Below are 13,980 nucleotides of genomic sequence, written 5' to 3'. Positions count from 1 at the left end.
AGTGTGTTCCTAGAGCAGAGTGAAGACAGTGTGTTCCTAATGCAGAGTGAAGACTGTGTTCCTTGAGCAGAGTGAAGTCATTGTGTTCCTGATGCAGAGTGATGACAGTGTGTTACTAGAGCAGAGTGAAGACAGTGTGTTCCTAACCTAGAGTGAAGACAGTGTGTACTTAATGCGGAGTGAAGACAGCGTGTTCCTAAGCAGAGTGAAGACAGTGTGTTCCTAGAGAAGCGTGAACACAGTGTCTTCCTAGAGCAGAGTGAAGACAGTGTGTTCCTAGAGCAGAATGAAGACAGTGTGTCCTAACGCAGAGTGAAGACAGTGTGTTCCTAAAGAAGAGTTGTGGTGGATGTGCATGGAGCAAAATGAAGACAGTTGTTCCTAGAACAGAGTGAAGACAGTGTGTTCTTAATGCATAATGAAGACTGCGTGTTCCTAATGCAGAGTGAAGACAGTGTGTTCCTAACGCAGAGTGAAGACAGTGTGTTCTTAATTCAGAGTGAAGACAGTGTGTTAGTAGAGCAGAGTTAAGACAGTGTGTTCCTAGAGCAGAGTGAAGACAGTGTGTTCCTAACGCAGAGTTGCTGTGTATCTGCATGGAACAGAGAGTGAAGACAGTGTGTTCCTAGAGCAGAGTGAAGACAGTGTGTTCCTAGAGCAGAGTGAAGACACTGTGTTCCTAGAGCACAGTGAAGACAGTGTGTTCCTTGAGCAGAGTGAACACCGTATGTTTCTAATGCAGAGTGAAGACAATGTGTTCGGTGAGCAGAGTGAAGACAGTGTGTTCCTAATGCAGAGTGAAGACTGTGTTCCTAGAGCTGTGTGAAGACAGTGTGTTCCTAATGCAGAGTGAAGACAGGGTGTTCCTAGAGCAGAGTGAAGACTGTGTGTTCCTAATGCACAGTGAAGTCAGTGTGTTCCTAATGCAGTGATGACAGTGTGTTACTAGAGCAGAGTGAAGACATTGTGCTCCTAACGAAGAGTGAAGACAGTGTGTTCCTAACGCAGAGTTGCGGTGGATGTGCATGGAGCATAGTTAAGACAGTTTGTTACTAGAATAGAGTGAAAACAGTGTGATCTTAATGCAGAATGAAGACTGTGTGTTCCTAATGCAGAGTGAAGACAGTGTGTGCCTAGAGCAAGTGAAGACAGTGTGTTCCTAAAGCAGAGTGATGACAGTGTGTTCCTAATTCAGAGTGAAGACAGTGTTTTCCTAACGCAGAATGAAGACAGTGTGTTTTTAGAGCAGATTGAAGAATGTGGGTTCCTAATGCAGAGTTGCGTTGTATGTGCATGGAGCAGAGTGAAGTCATTGTGTTCCTAGAGCAGTGTGAAGACAGTGTGTTCCTAATGCAGAGTGAAGACATTGTGTTCCTAACGCAGAGTTGCGGTGTATGTGCATGAAGCAGAGCGAAGACAGTGTGTTCCTAGAGCAGAGTGGAGACAGTATATTCCTAACGCAGAGTGAAGAGAGTGTGTTCCTAGAGCAGAATTAAGACAGTGTGTTCCTTGAGCAGAGTGAAGACATTGTGCTCCTAACGCAGAGTGAAGACAGTGTCTTCTTAATGCAGAGTGAAAACAATGCGTTTCTAAAGCAGAGTGAAGACAGTGTGTTCCTAATGCAGAGAGAAGACAGTGTGTTCCTAGAGCAGAGTGAAGACAGTGTGTTCCTAATGCAGAGTGAAGACTGTGTTCCTTGAGCAGAGTGAAGTCATTGTGTTCCTGATGCAGAGTGATGACAGTGTGTTACTAGAGCAGAGTGAAGACAGTGTGTTCCTAACCTAGAGTGAAGACAGTGTGTACTTAATGCGGAGTGAAGACAGCGTGTTCCTAACGCAGAGTGAAGACAGTGTGTTCCTAGAGAAGAGTGAACACAGTGTCTTCCTAGAGCAGAGTGAAGACAGTGTGTTCGTAGAGGAGAGGGAAGACAGTGTGTTCCTAGAGCAAAGTGAAGACAGTGTGTTCTTAATGCAGAGTGAAGACAGTGTGTTCCTACAGCAGAGTGAAGACAGTGTGTTCCAAACGCAGAGTTGCGGTGCATGTGCATGGAGCAGAGTGAAGACAGTTTGTTTCGTATGCAGAATGAAGACAGTATGTTCCTAGAGCAGAGTGAAGATAGTGTGTTCCTAATGCAGAATGAAGACAGTGTGTTCAGAGAGCAGGTGATTGTGTTCCTAGAGCAGAGTGAAGACCGTGTGTTCCTAGAGCAGAGTGAAGACAGTGTGTTGCAAAAGCAGAGTTGCGGTGTACGTGCATGGACTAGAGTGAAGACAGTGTGTTCCTAATGCAGAGTGAAGACAGTGTCTTCCTAACGCAGAGTGAAGACAGTGTGTTCCTAAAGCAGAGTGAAGACAGTGTAATTTTAATGCAGAGTGAAGACAGTGTGTTCCTAGAGCAGAGTGAAGACAGTGTGTTCCTAGAGCACTGTGAAGACAGTGTGTTCCTAGAGCAGAGTGAAGACCGTGTGTTCCTATTGCAGAGTGAAGACAGTGTGTTCCGAGAGCAGAGGGAAGACAGTGTGTTCCTACAGAAGAGTGAAGACATTGTGCTCCTAACGCAGAGTGAAGACAGTGTATTCTTAATGCAGAGTGAACACAGTGTGTTCCTAATGCAGAGTGAAGACAGTGTGTTCCTCGAGCAGAGTTAAGTCAGTGTGTTCCTAATTCAGAGTGATGACAGTGTGTTACTAGAGCAGAGTGAATACAGTGTGTTCCTAACTCAGAGTGAAGACAGTGGGTTCCTAGAGCAGAGTGAAGACAGTGTATTCCTAGAGCATAGGGAAGACAGTGTGTTCCTAGAGCAGAGTGAAGACAGTGTGTTCCTAGAGCAGAGGGAAGACAGTGTGTTCCTAGAGCAGAGTAAAGACAGTGTGTTCTTAATGCAGAGTGAAGACTGTGTTCCTAGAGCAGAATGAAGACAGTGTGTTCCTAATGCAGAGTGAAGACAGTGTGTTCCTAATGCAGTGTGAAGACAGTGTGTTCCTAATGCAGAGTGAAGACAGTGTTTTCCTAATGCAGTGTGAAGACAGTGTGTTCCTAGAGCAGAGTTTCGGTGTATATGCATTGAGCAGATTGTAGACAGTGTTCCTAGAGCAGCGTGAAGACAGTGTGTTCCCATAGTAGAGTGAAGACAGTTTGTTCTTAATGCAGAGTGAAGACAGTGTGTTCCTAGAGCAGAGGGAAGACAGTATGTTCAAAACGCATAGTTGCGGTGTATGTGCATGGAGCAGAGTGAAGACAGTGTGTTCCTAATACAGAATGAAGACAGTATGTTCCTAGAGCAGAGTGAAGACAGTGTGTTCCTAATGCAGAGTGAAGACAGTGTTATCCTAACGCAGAGGGAAGACAGTGTGTTCCTAGAGCAGAGTTGAGGTGTATATGCATGGAGCAGAGTGTAGACAGTGTGTTCCTATAGCAGAGAGAAGACAGTGTGTTCCTAAAGCAGAGTGAAGACAGTGTGGTTTTAATGCAGAGTGAAGACAGTGGGTTCCTAAGTCAGAGTGAAGACAGTGTGTTCCTAATGCAGAGTGAAGGCAGTGTGTTCTCAATGCAGAGTGCAGACAGTGTATTCCTAGAGTAGAGTGAAGACAGTGTGTTCCTAACGCGGAGCTGCGGTTTATGTGCATGGAGCAGAGTGTAGACAGTGTGTTCCTAGAGCAGAATAAATACAGTGTGTTCCTAACGCAGAGTGAAGACAATGTGTTCCTAAAGCAGGGTTGCGGTGGATGTGCATTGAGCAAAGTGAAGACAGTTTGTTCCTAGAACAGAGTGAAGACAGTGTGTTCTTAATGCATAATGAAGACTGAGTGTTCCTAATGCAGAGTGAAGACAGTGTGTTCCTAACGCAGAGTGAAGACATTGTGTTCTTAATTCAGAGTGAAGACAGTGTGTTAGTTGAGCAGAGTGAAGACAGTGTGTTCTTAGAGCAGAGTGAAGACAGAGTGTTCCTAACGCAGAGTTGCTGTGTATCTGCATGGAACAGAGAGTGAAAACAGTGTGTTCCTAGAGCAGAGTGAAGACAGTGTGTTCCTAGAGCAGAGTGAAGACACTGTGTTCCTAGAGCACAGTGAAGACAGTGTGTTCCTAGAGCAGAGTGAACACCGTGTGTTTCCAATGCAGAGTGAAGACAGTTGTTCCGAGAGCAGAGTGAAGACAGTGTGTTCCTAATGCAGAGTGAAGACTGTGTTCCTAGAGCAGTGTGAAGACAGTGTGTTCCTAATGCAGAGTGAAGACAGTGTGTTCCTTGAGCAGAGTGAAGACATTGTGCTCCTAACGCAGAGTGAAGACAGTGTCTTCTTAATGCAGAGTGAAAACAATGCGTTTGAAAGCAGAGTGAAGACAGTGTGTTCCTAATGCAGAGAGAAGACAGTGTGTTCCTAGAGCAGTGTGCAGACAGTGTGTTCCTAACTCAGAGTGAAGACAGTGTGTACTTAATGCAGAGGGAAGACAGCGTGTTCCTAACGCAGAGTGAAGACAGTGTGTTCCTAGAGCAGAGTGAACACAGTGTATTACAAGAGCAGAGTGAAGACAGTGTGTTCGTAGAGCAGAGGGAAGACAGTGTGTTCCTAGAGCAGAGTGAAGACAGTGTGTTCTTAATGCAGAGTGAAGACAGTGTGTTCCTAGAGCAGAGTGAAGACAGTGTGTTCCAAACGCAGAGTTGCGGTGCATGTGCATGGAGCAGAGTGAAGACAGTTTGTTTCATATGCAGAATGAAGACAGTATGTTCCTAGAGCAGACTGAAGATAGTTTGTTCCTAATGCAGAGTGAAGACAGTGTGTTCCGAGAGCAGGTGAAGACATTGTGTTCCTAGAGCAGAGTGAAGACAGTGTGTTCTTAGAGCAGAGTGACGACAGTGTGTTCCTAACGCACAGTGAAGACAGTGTGTTCCTAATGCAGACTTGCTGTGTATGTGCATGGAGCAGAGTGAAGTCAGTGTGTTCCTAGAGCAGAGTGAAGACAGTGTGTTCCTAACGCAGAGTTGCGGTGGATGTGCATGGAGCAAAGTGAAGACAGTTTGGTCCTAGAACAGAGTGAAGACAGTGTGTTCTTAATGCAGAATGAAGAGTGAGTGTTCCTAATGCAGAGTGAAGACAGTGTGATCCTCACGCAGAGTGAAGACAGTGTGTTTCTAGAGAAGAGTGAAGACACTGTGTTCCTAGAGCACAGTGAAGACAGTTTGTTCCTAGAGCAGAGTGAAGACCGTGTGTTCCTAATGCAGAGTGAAGACAGTGTGTTCCGAGAGCAGAGTGAAGACAGTGTGTTCCTAATGCAGAGTGAAGACAGTGTGTTCCTAGAGCAGAGTGAAGACATTGTGTGCCTAGAGCAGAGTGAAGACAGTGTCTTCTTAATGCAGAGTGAAGACAATGTGTTCCTAATGCAGAGTGAAGACTGTGTGTTCCTAATGCAGAGTGAAGACAGTGTATTACTAGAGCAGAGTGAAGACAGTGTGTTCCTAACGCATAGTGAAGACAGTGTGTTCCTAACGCAGAGTTGCTGTGTATGTGCATGGAGCAGAGTGAAGACAGTGTGTTCCTAGAGCAGAGTGAAGACAGTATATTTCTAACGCAGAGTGAAGACAGGATATTCCTAGAGCAGAATGAAGACAGTGTGTTCCTCACGCAGAGGGAAGACATTGTGTTCCTAACGCAGAGTTGCGGTTGATGTGCATGGAGCAAAGTGAAGAGAGTTTGTTCCTAGAACAGAGTGAAGACAGTGTGTTCTTAATGCAGAATGAAGACTGTGTGTTCCCAATGCAGAGTGAAGACAGTGTGTTCCTAGAGCAGAGTGAAGACAGTGTGTTCCTCATGCAGAGTAAGGACAGTGTGTTCCTAGAGCAAAGTGAAGACAGTGTGTTCCTAAAGCAGATTTGCGGTGTATATGCATGGAGCAGAGTGAAGACAGTGTGTTCCTAGAGGAGAGTGAAGACAGTGTGTTCCTAGAGTAGAGTGAATACAGTGTGTTTTTAATGCAGAGTGAAGACAGTTTGTTCCTAATGCTGTGTGAAGACAGTGTGTTCCTAGAGCAGAGTGAAGAATGTGTGTTCCTAGAGCAGAGTGAAGACAGTGTGTTCTTAATGCAGAGTGAAGACAGTGTGTTTCTAGAGCAGAGTGAAGACAGTGTGTTCCTAACGCGGAGTTGTGGTGTATGTGCATGGAGCAGAGTGAAGACAGTGTGTTCCTAAAGCAGAGTTGCGGTGGATGTGCATGGAGCAAAGTGAAGACCGTTTGTTCCTAGAACAGAGTGAAGACAAGGTGTTCCTAATGCAGAGTGGAGACAGTGTGTTCCTAATGCAGAGTAAAGACAGTGTGTTCCTAACGCAGAGTCGCGGTGTATGTGCATGGAGCAGAGTGAAAACAGTGTGTTCCTAGAGCAGAGTGAAGACAGTGTTTTCCTCACGTAGAGTGGAGACAGTGTGTTCCTAATGCAGAGTGAAGACAGTGTGTTCATAGAACGCAGTGAAGACAGTGTGTTCCTAACGCAGAGTGAAGACAGTTTGTTCTTAATGCAGAGTGAAGACAATGTGTTCCTAGAGCAGAGTGAAGACAGTGTGTTCCTAGAGCAGAGGGAAGACAGTGTGTTTCTCACACAGAGTTGCGGTGCATGTGCATGGATCAGATTGAAGACAGTGTGTTCCTTGAGCACAGTGAAGACAGTGTGTTCCTAATGCAGAGTGAAGACACTGTGTTCCTAGAGCAGAGTGAAGACAGTGTGTTCCAAGAGCAGAGTAAATCAGTGTGTTCCTATGCAGAGTGAGGACAGTGTGTTCCTACAACAGAGTGAATACAGTGTGTTCCTAATGCAGAGTGAAGACAGTGTGTTCCTAGAGCAGAGTGAACACAGTGTGTTCCTAAAGCAGAGTTGCGGTATATATGCATGGATCAGAGTGAGGACAGTGTGTTCCTAGAGGAGAGTGAAGACAGTGTGTTCCTAGAGCAGAATGAAGACAGTGTGTTCCTAAAGCAGAGTGAAGACTGTGTGTTTTTAATGGAGAGTGAAGACAGTGTGTTCCTAGAGCAGAGTGAAGACAGTTTTTTCCTAACGCAGTGTTGTGGTGTATGTGCATGGAGCAGAGAAAAGACAGTGTTCCTAGAGCAGAGTGAAGACAGTGTGTTCCTAATGCAGAGTGAAGACAGTGTGTTTCTAATGCACAGTGAAGACGTTGTGTTCCTAACGCAGTGAAGAAAGTGTGTTCCTAACGCAGAGTTGCGGTGTATGTGCATGGAGCAGAGTGAAGACAGTGTGTTCCTAAAGCAGAGTTGCGGTGGATGTGCATGGAGCAAAGTGAAGACAGTTTGTTCCCAGAACAGAGTGAAGACAGTGTGTTCTTAATGCAGAATGAAGACTGAGTGTTCCTAATGCAGAGTGAAGACAGTGTGTTCCTAACGCAGAGTGAAGAGAGTGTGTTCTTAATTCAGAGTGAAGACAGTGTGTTCATAGAGCAGAGTGAAGACAGTGTGTTCCTAGAGCAGAGAGAAGACAGTGTGTTCCTAATGCAGAGTGAGGACAGTGTGTTCCTAGAGCAGAGTGAAGACAGTGTGTTCCTAACGCAGAGTTGCTGTGTATCTGCATGGAACAGAGAGTGAAGACAGTGTGTTCCTAGAGCAAAGTGAAGACAGTGTGTTCCTAGAGCAGAGTGAAGACACTGTGTTCCTAGGGCACTTGAAGACAGTGTGTTCCTAGAGCAGAGTTAACACGGTGTGTTCCTAATGCAGAGTGAAGACAGCGTGTTCCTAATGGAGAGTAAAGACTGTGTTCCTAGAGCAGTGTGAAGAGAGTGTGTTCCTAATGCAGAGTGAAGACAGTGTGTTCCAAACGCAGAGTTGCGGTGTAAGTTCATGGAGCAGAGTGAAGACAGTGTGTTCGGTATGCAGAATGAAGACAGTTTGTTCCTAGAGCAGAGTGAAGACAGTATGTTCCTAATGCAGAGTGACGACAGAGTGTTTCAAATGCAGAGTGAAGACAGTGTGTTCCTAGAGCAGAGTTGCGGTGTATATGCATGGAGCAGAGTGTAGACAGTGTGTTCCTAGAGCAGAGTGAAGACAGTGTGTTCCTATAGCAGAGTGAAGACAGTGTGTTCTTAATGCAGAGTGAAGACAGTGTGTTCCTAGAGCAGAGTGAAGACAGTGTGTTCTTAACGCACATGAAGACAGTGTGTTCCTAATGCAGACTTGCTGTGTATCTGCATGAAGCAGAGTGAGGACAGTGTGTTTTTAGAGGAGAGTGAAGACAGTATGTTCCTAGAGTAGAGTGAATACAGTGTGTTTTTAATGCAGAGTACTGGTTTGTGCATGGAGCAGAGTGTAGACAGTGTGTTCCTAGAGCAGAGTGAAGACGGTATATTCCTAACGCATAGTGAAGACAGTATGTTCCTACAGCAGAATGAAGACAGTGTGTTCCTAACGCAGAGTAAAGACAGTGTGTTCCTAACGCAGAGTTGTGGTGGATGTGCATGGAGCAAAGTGAAGACAGTTTGTTCCTAGAACAGAGTGAAGACAGTGTGTTCTTAATGCAGAGTGAAGACATTGTGTTCCTAAAACAGAGTGAAGACATTGTGTTCTCAATTCAGAGTGAAGACAGTGTGTTCGTAGAGCAGAGTGAAGACCGTGTGTTCCTAGAGCAGAGTGAAGACAGTGTGTTCCTAATGCAGAGTGAGGACAGTGTGTTCCTAGAGCAGAGTGAAGACAGTGTGTTCATAAAGCAGAGTTGCGGGGGATGTGCATGGAGTAGAGTGAAACAATGTGTTCCTAGAGGAAAGTAAAGACAGTGTGTACCTAGAGCAGAGTGAATGCAGTGTGTTTTTAATGCAGAGTGAAGACAGTGTATTCCTAGAGCAGAGTGAAGACAGTGTGTTCCTAATGCAGAGTGAAGACTGTGTTCCTAGAGCAGAGTGAAGACAGTTTGTTCCTAACGCTGTGTGAAGACAGTGTGTTCCTAGAGCAGAGTGAAGACAGTGTGTTCCTAGAGAAGAGTGAAGACAGTGTGTTCTTAATTCAGAGTGAAGACAGTGGGTTCCTAAAGCATAGTTGCGGTAGATGTGCATGGAGCAAAGTGAAGACAGTTTGTTCCTAGAACAGAGTAAAGACAGTGTGTTCTTAATGCAGAATGAAGACTGCGTGTTCCTAATGCAGAGTGAAGACAGTGTGTTCCTAACGCAGAGTGAAACAGTGTGTTCTTAATTCAGAGTGAAGACAGTGTGTTCGTAGAGCAGAGTGAAGACATTGTGTTCCTAATGCAGAGTGAAGACAGTGAGTTCCTAGAGCAGAGTGAAGACAGTGTGTTCCTAACGCAGAGTAGCTGTGTATGTGCATGGAACAGAGAGTGAAGACAGTGTGTTCCTAGAGCAGAGTGAAGATAGTATATTCCTAATGCAGAGTGAAGACTGTGTTCCTAGAGCAGTGTGAAGACAGTGTGTTCCTAATGCAGAGTGAAGACAGTGTGTACTTAATGCAGAGTGAAGACAGTGTATTCCTAGAGCAGAGTGAAGTCAGTTTGTTCCTAACGCTGTGTGAAGACAGTGTGTTCCTAGAGCAGAGTGAAGACAGTGTATTCCTAACGCAGAATGAAGACAGTGTGTTCCTAGAACATAGTGAAGACAGTGTGTTCCTTACGCAGATTTGCGTTTTATATGCATGGACCAGAGTGATGAAAGTGTGTTCCTAGAGCAGAGTGAAGACAGTGTGTTCTTAATGCAGAGTGAAGACACTGTGTTCCTAGAGCAGAGTGAACACAGTGTGTTCCTAGAGCAGAGTGAAGGCAGTGTGTTCCTAATGCAGAGTGAAGACAGTGTGTTCCTAGAGCAGAGTGAAGACAGTGTGTTCCTAACGCGGAGTTGCGGTGTATGTGCATGGAGCAGAATGAAGACAGTGTGTTCCTAGAGCAGAGTGAAGACAGTATATTCCTAATGCAGAGTGAAGACAGTGTGTTCCTAGAGCAGAATGAACAGTGTGTACCTAACGAAAATGAAGACAGTGTGTTTCTAAAGCAGAGTTGCGGTGGAGCAAAGTGAAGACAGTTTGTTCCTAGAACAGAGTAAAGACAGTGTGTTCTTAATGCAGAGTGAAGACTGAGTGTTCCTAATGCAGAGTGAAGACAGTGTGTTCTTAACGCAGAGTGAAGACAGTGTGTTCTTAATTCAGAGGGAAGACAGTGTGTTCATAGAGCAGAGTGAAGACAGTGTGTTCCTAGAGCAAAGTGAAGACAGTGTGTTCCTAATGTAGAGTGAAGACAGTGTGTTCCTAGAGCGGAGTGAAGACAGTTTGTTCCTAACGCTGTGTGAAGACAGTGTGTTCCTAGAGCAGAGTGAAGACAGTGTATTCCTAGAGCAGAGTAAAGACAATGTGTTCCAAGAGCAGAGTGAAGACAGTGTGTTCCTAACGCAAAATGAAGACAGTGTGTTCCTAGAGCATAGTGAAGACAGTGTGTTCCTTACGCAGATTTACGGTTTATATGCATGGAACAGAGTGATGAAAGTGTGTTCCTAGAGCAGAGTGAAGACAGTGTGTTCTTAATGCAGAGTGAAGACACTGTGTTCCTAGAGCAGAGTGAACACAGTATGTTCCTAGAGCAGAGTGAAGGCAGTGTGTTCCTAATGCAGAGTGAATACAGTGTGTTCCTAGAGCAGAGTGAAGACAGTGTGTTCCTAACGCGGAGTTGCGGTGTATGTGCATGGAGCAGAGTGAAGACAGTGTGTTCCTAGAGCAGAGTGAAGACAGTATATTCCTAACGCAGAGTGAAGACAGTGTGTTCCTAGAGCAGAATGAACAGTGTGTACCTAACGCAGAATGAAGACAGTGTGTTCTTAAAGCAGAGTTGCGGTGGATGTGTATTGAGCAAAGTGAAGACAGTTTGTTCCTAGAACAGAGTAAAGACAGTGTGTTCTTAATGCAGAATGAAGACTGAGTGTTCCTAATGCAGCGTCAACACAGTGTGTTCCTAACGCAGAGTGAAGACAGTGTGTTCTTTTTTTTTTTTTTTTTTTTTCCTTTTCTTTTTTTTTATTGATAAAAGGAGGATAAAGAAAAGAGAAAAAAAACAAATTTCCACCTCCTCCCAGCAGCCTCCCATTTCCCTCCCCCTCCTCCCATTTCCCTCCCCCTCCTCCCACTCTTCTCCCCCTCCTCCCACTCTTCTCCCCCTCCTCCCACCCCTCTCCCCTTCCCCCCACTCCTCTCCCCCTCCCTTTCCAGTCCAGAGAGCTGTCAGGGTTCCCTGCCCTGTGGTACGTCCTAGGTCCTCCCCCCTCCATCCATATCTAGGAAGGTGAACATCCAGACTGGCTAGGCTCCCACCAAGCCAGCACATGTCATGGGATCAAAACCGCTTGCCATTGTCCTTGGCGTCTCATCAGCCCTCATTGTTCGCCATGTTCCGTGAGTCCAGTTTTATCCCATGCTTTTTCTGGTAACAGTCCAGCTGGGCTTGGTGAGCTCGCAGTAGATCATCTCCACTGTCTCAGTGGGTGGGTGCACTCCTCGTGGTCCCGACATCTTTGCTCATGTTCTCACTCCTTCTGCTCCTCATTGGGACCTTGGGAGCTCAGTCCAGTGCTCCAGTGTGGGTCTCTGTCTCTATCTCCATCCATCGCCAGATGTAAGTTCTAGGATGGTATGCAATATATTCGTCAGTATTGCTCTAGGGTAGGGTCATTTCAGGTTCCCTATCCTCAGCTGCCCAGGGAACTAACTGGGGACCTCAGCTTGGGCACCTGGGAGCCCCTCTAGGGTCAAGTCTCCTGCCCACCCTAAAGTGGGTCCCTTAACTAAGAATTGTGGTTCCGTGCTCCCCTATCCAACCTTCCTTTATCCCGATCCTCCTGTTTCCCCAAGTCCACCCTCCTTCCCTTCTACCTTTTCTCTCCCCATCTCCCCTAACCCCCATCCCACCCCACCCCCAAGATCCCATTTTCCCCCCGGCAATTTTGTCTACTTCCCTTATCCAAGAGGATAACTATATGTTTTTCCTTGGGTTCACCTTCTTACTTAGTTTCTTTAGATTCGCCTATTGTAGACTCCATGAACCCTATTTATGGCTAGAAACCAATTATGAGTGAGTACATCCCATGTTCGTCTTTTTGGGCCTGGGATACCTCACTCAGGATAGTTTTTTCTATTTCCATCCATTTGCATGCAAAATTCGAGAAGTCATTGTTTTTTACCGCAGCGTAGTACTCTAGTGTGTATATATTCCATACTTTCTTCATCCATTCTTCCATTGAAGGGCATCTAGGTTGTTTCCAGGTTCTGGCTATTACAAATAATACTGCTATGAACATAGTTGAACAAATGCTTTTGACATGTGATAGAGCATCTCTTGGGTAAATTCCCAAGAGTGGTATTGCTGGGTCCAGGGGTAGGTTGATCCCGAATTTCCGGAGAAACCGAAACACTGACTTCCACAGTGGTTGCACAAGATTGCATTCCCACCAGCAATGGATGAGGGTACCCCTTCCTCCACAGCCTCTCCAGCAAAGGCTATCCTTGGTGTTTTTGACTTTAGCCAATCTTACAGGTGTAAGATGATATCTCAAAGTTGTTTTGATTTGCATTTCCCTGATCGCTAAGGAGGTTGAGCATGACCTTAAGTGTCTTTTGGTTATTTGAACTTCTTCTGTTGAGAATTCTCTGTTCAGTTCAGCGCCCCATTTTTTAATTGGGTTAATTAGCATTTTAAAGTCTAGTTTCTTGAGTTCTCTATATATTTTGGAGATCAGACCTTTGTCTGTTGCGGGGTTGGTGAAGATCTTCTCCCAGTCAGTAGGTTGCCTTTGTGTCTTAGTGACAGTGTCCTTTGCTTTACAGAAGCTTCTCAGTTTTAGTAGGTCCCATTTATTCAATGTTGCCCTTAATGTCTGTGCTTCTGGGGTTATACCTAAGAAGCGATCGCCTGTGCCCATCTGTTGTAGGGTATTGCCCACTTTCTCTTCTATCAGGTTCAGTGTTTTCGGGCTGATATTGAGGTCTTTAATCCATTTGGACTTGAGTTTTGTGCACGGTGATAGATATGGGTCTATTTTCATTCTTCTACAGGTTGACATCCAGTTGTGCCAGCACCATTTGTTGAAGATGCTTTCTTTCTTCCAATGTAAACTTTTAGCTCCTTTATCGAAAATGAGGTGTTCATAGGTTTGTGGGATAAAGTCCGGGTCTTCTATACGATTCCATTGGTCGACTTCTCTGTTTTTATGCCAGTACCACCCTGTTTTCATTACTGTAGCTCTGTAATAGAGTTTGAAGTCAGGGATGGTAATGCCTCCAGACAATCCTTTATTGTATAGGATTGTTTTGGCTATCCTGGGTTTTTTGTTTTTCCATATAAAGTTGATTATTGTCCTCTCCAGATCTGTGAAGAATTTTGATGGGATCTTGATGGGGATTGCATTGAATCTATAAATTGCCTTTGGTAGAATTGCCATTTTTACTATGTTGATCCTCCCAATCCAAGAGCAAGGGATGTCCATCCATTTTTTGGTATCCTCTTCAATTTCTTTCTTCAATGCCTTAAAGTTCTTGTCAAATAGATCTTTCACTTCCTTGGTTAGATTTACCCCAAGATATTTTATGCTGTTTGTGGCTATCGTGAATGGAGAAGCTTCTCTGATTTCCCTCTCTGCTTCCATATCCTTTGTGTATAAGAGGGCAACTGATTTTTTGGAGTTGATCTTGTATCCTGCCACATTACTAAAGCTGTTTATCAGCTGTAAAAGTTCTTTGGTGGAATTTTGGGGGTCGCTTATGTACACTATCATATCATCTGCGAATAACGAAAGTTTAACTTCTTCATTTCCAATTCGAATCCCCTTGATCCCATTATGCTGTCTTATTGCTATTGCTAGAACTTCCAGCACTATATTGAAGAGGTATGGCGAAAGTGGGCAGCCTTGTCGTGTTCCTGAGTTAAGCGGGATGGCTTTGAGTTTCTCTCCGTTTAATTTGATGTTAGCTGTCGGCTTGCTGTATATAGCTTTTATTATATTTAGGTATGA

Source organism: Microtus pennsylvanicus, chromosome 2 (genome assembly GCF_037038515.1).
Source record: "Microtus pennsylvanicus isolate mMicPen1 chromosome 2, mMicPen1.hap1, whole genome shotgun sequence".
In the NCBI taxonomy this organism is placed as follows: domain Eukaryota; kingdom Metazoa; phylum Chordata; class Mammalia; order Rodentia; family Cricetidae; genus Microtus; species Microtus pennsylvanicus.
Note: the sequence above shows the minus strand (reverse complement) of the source record.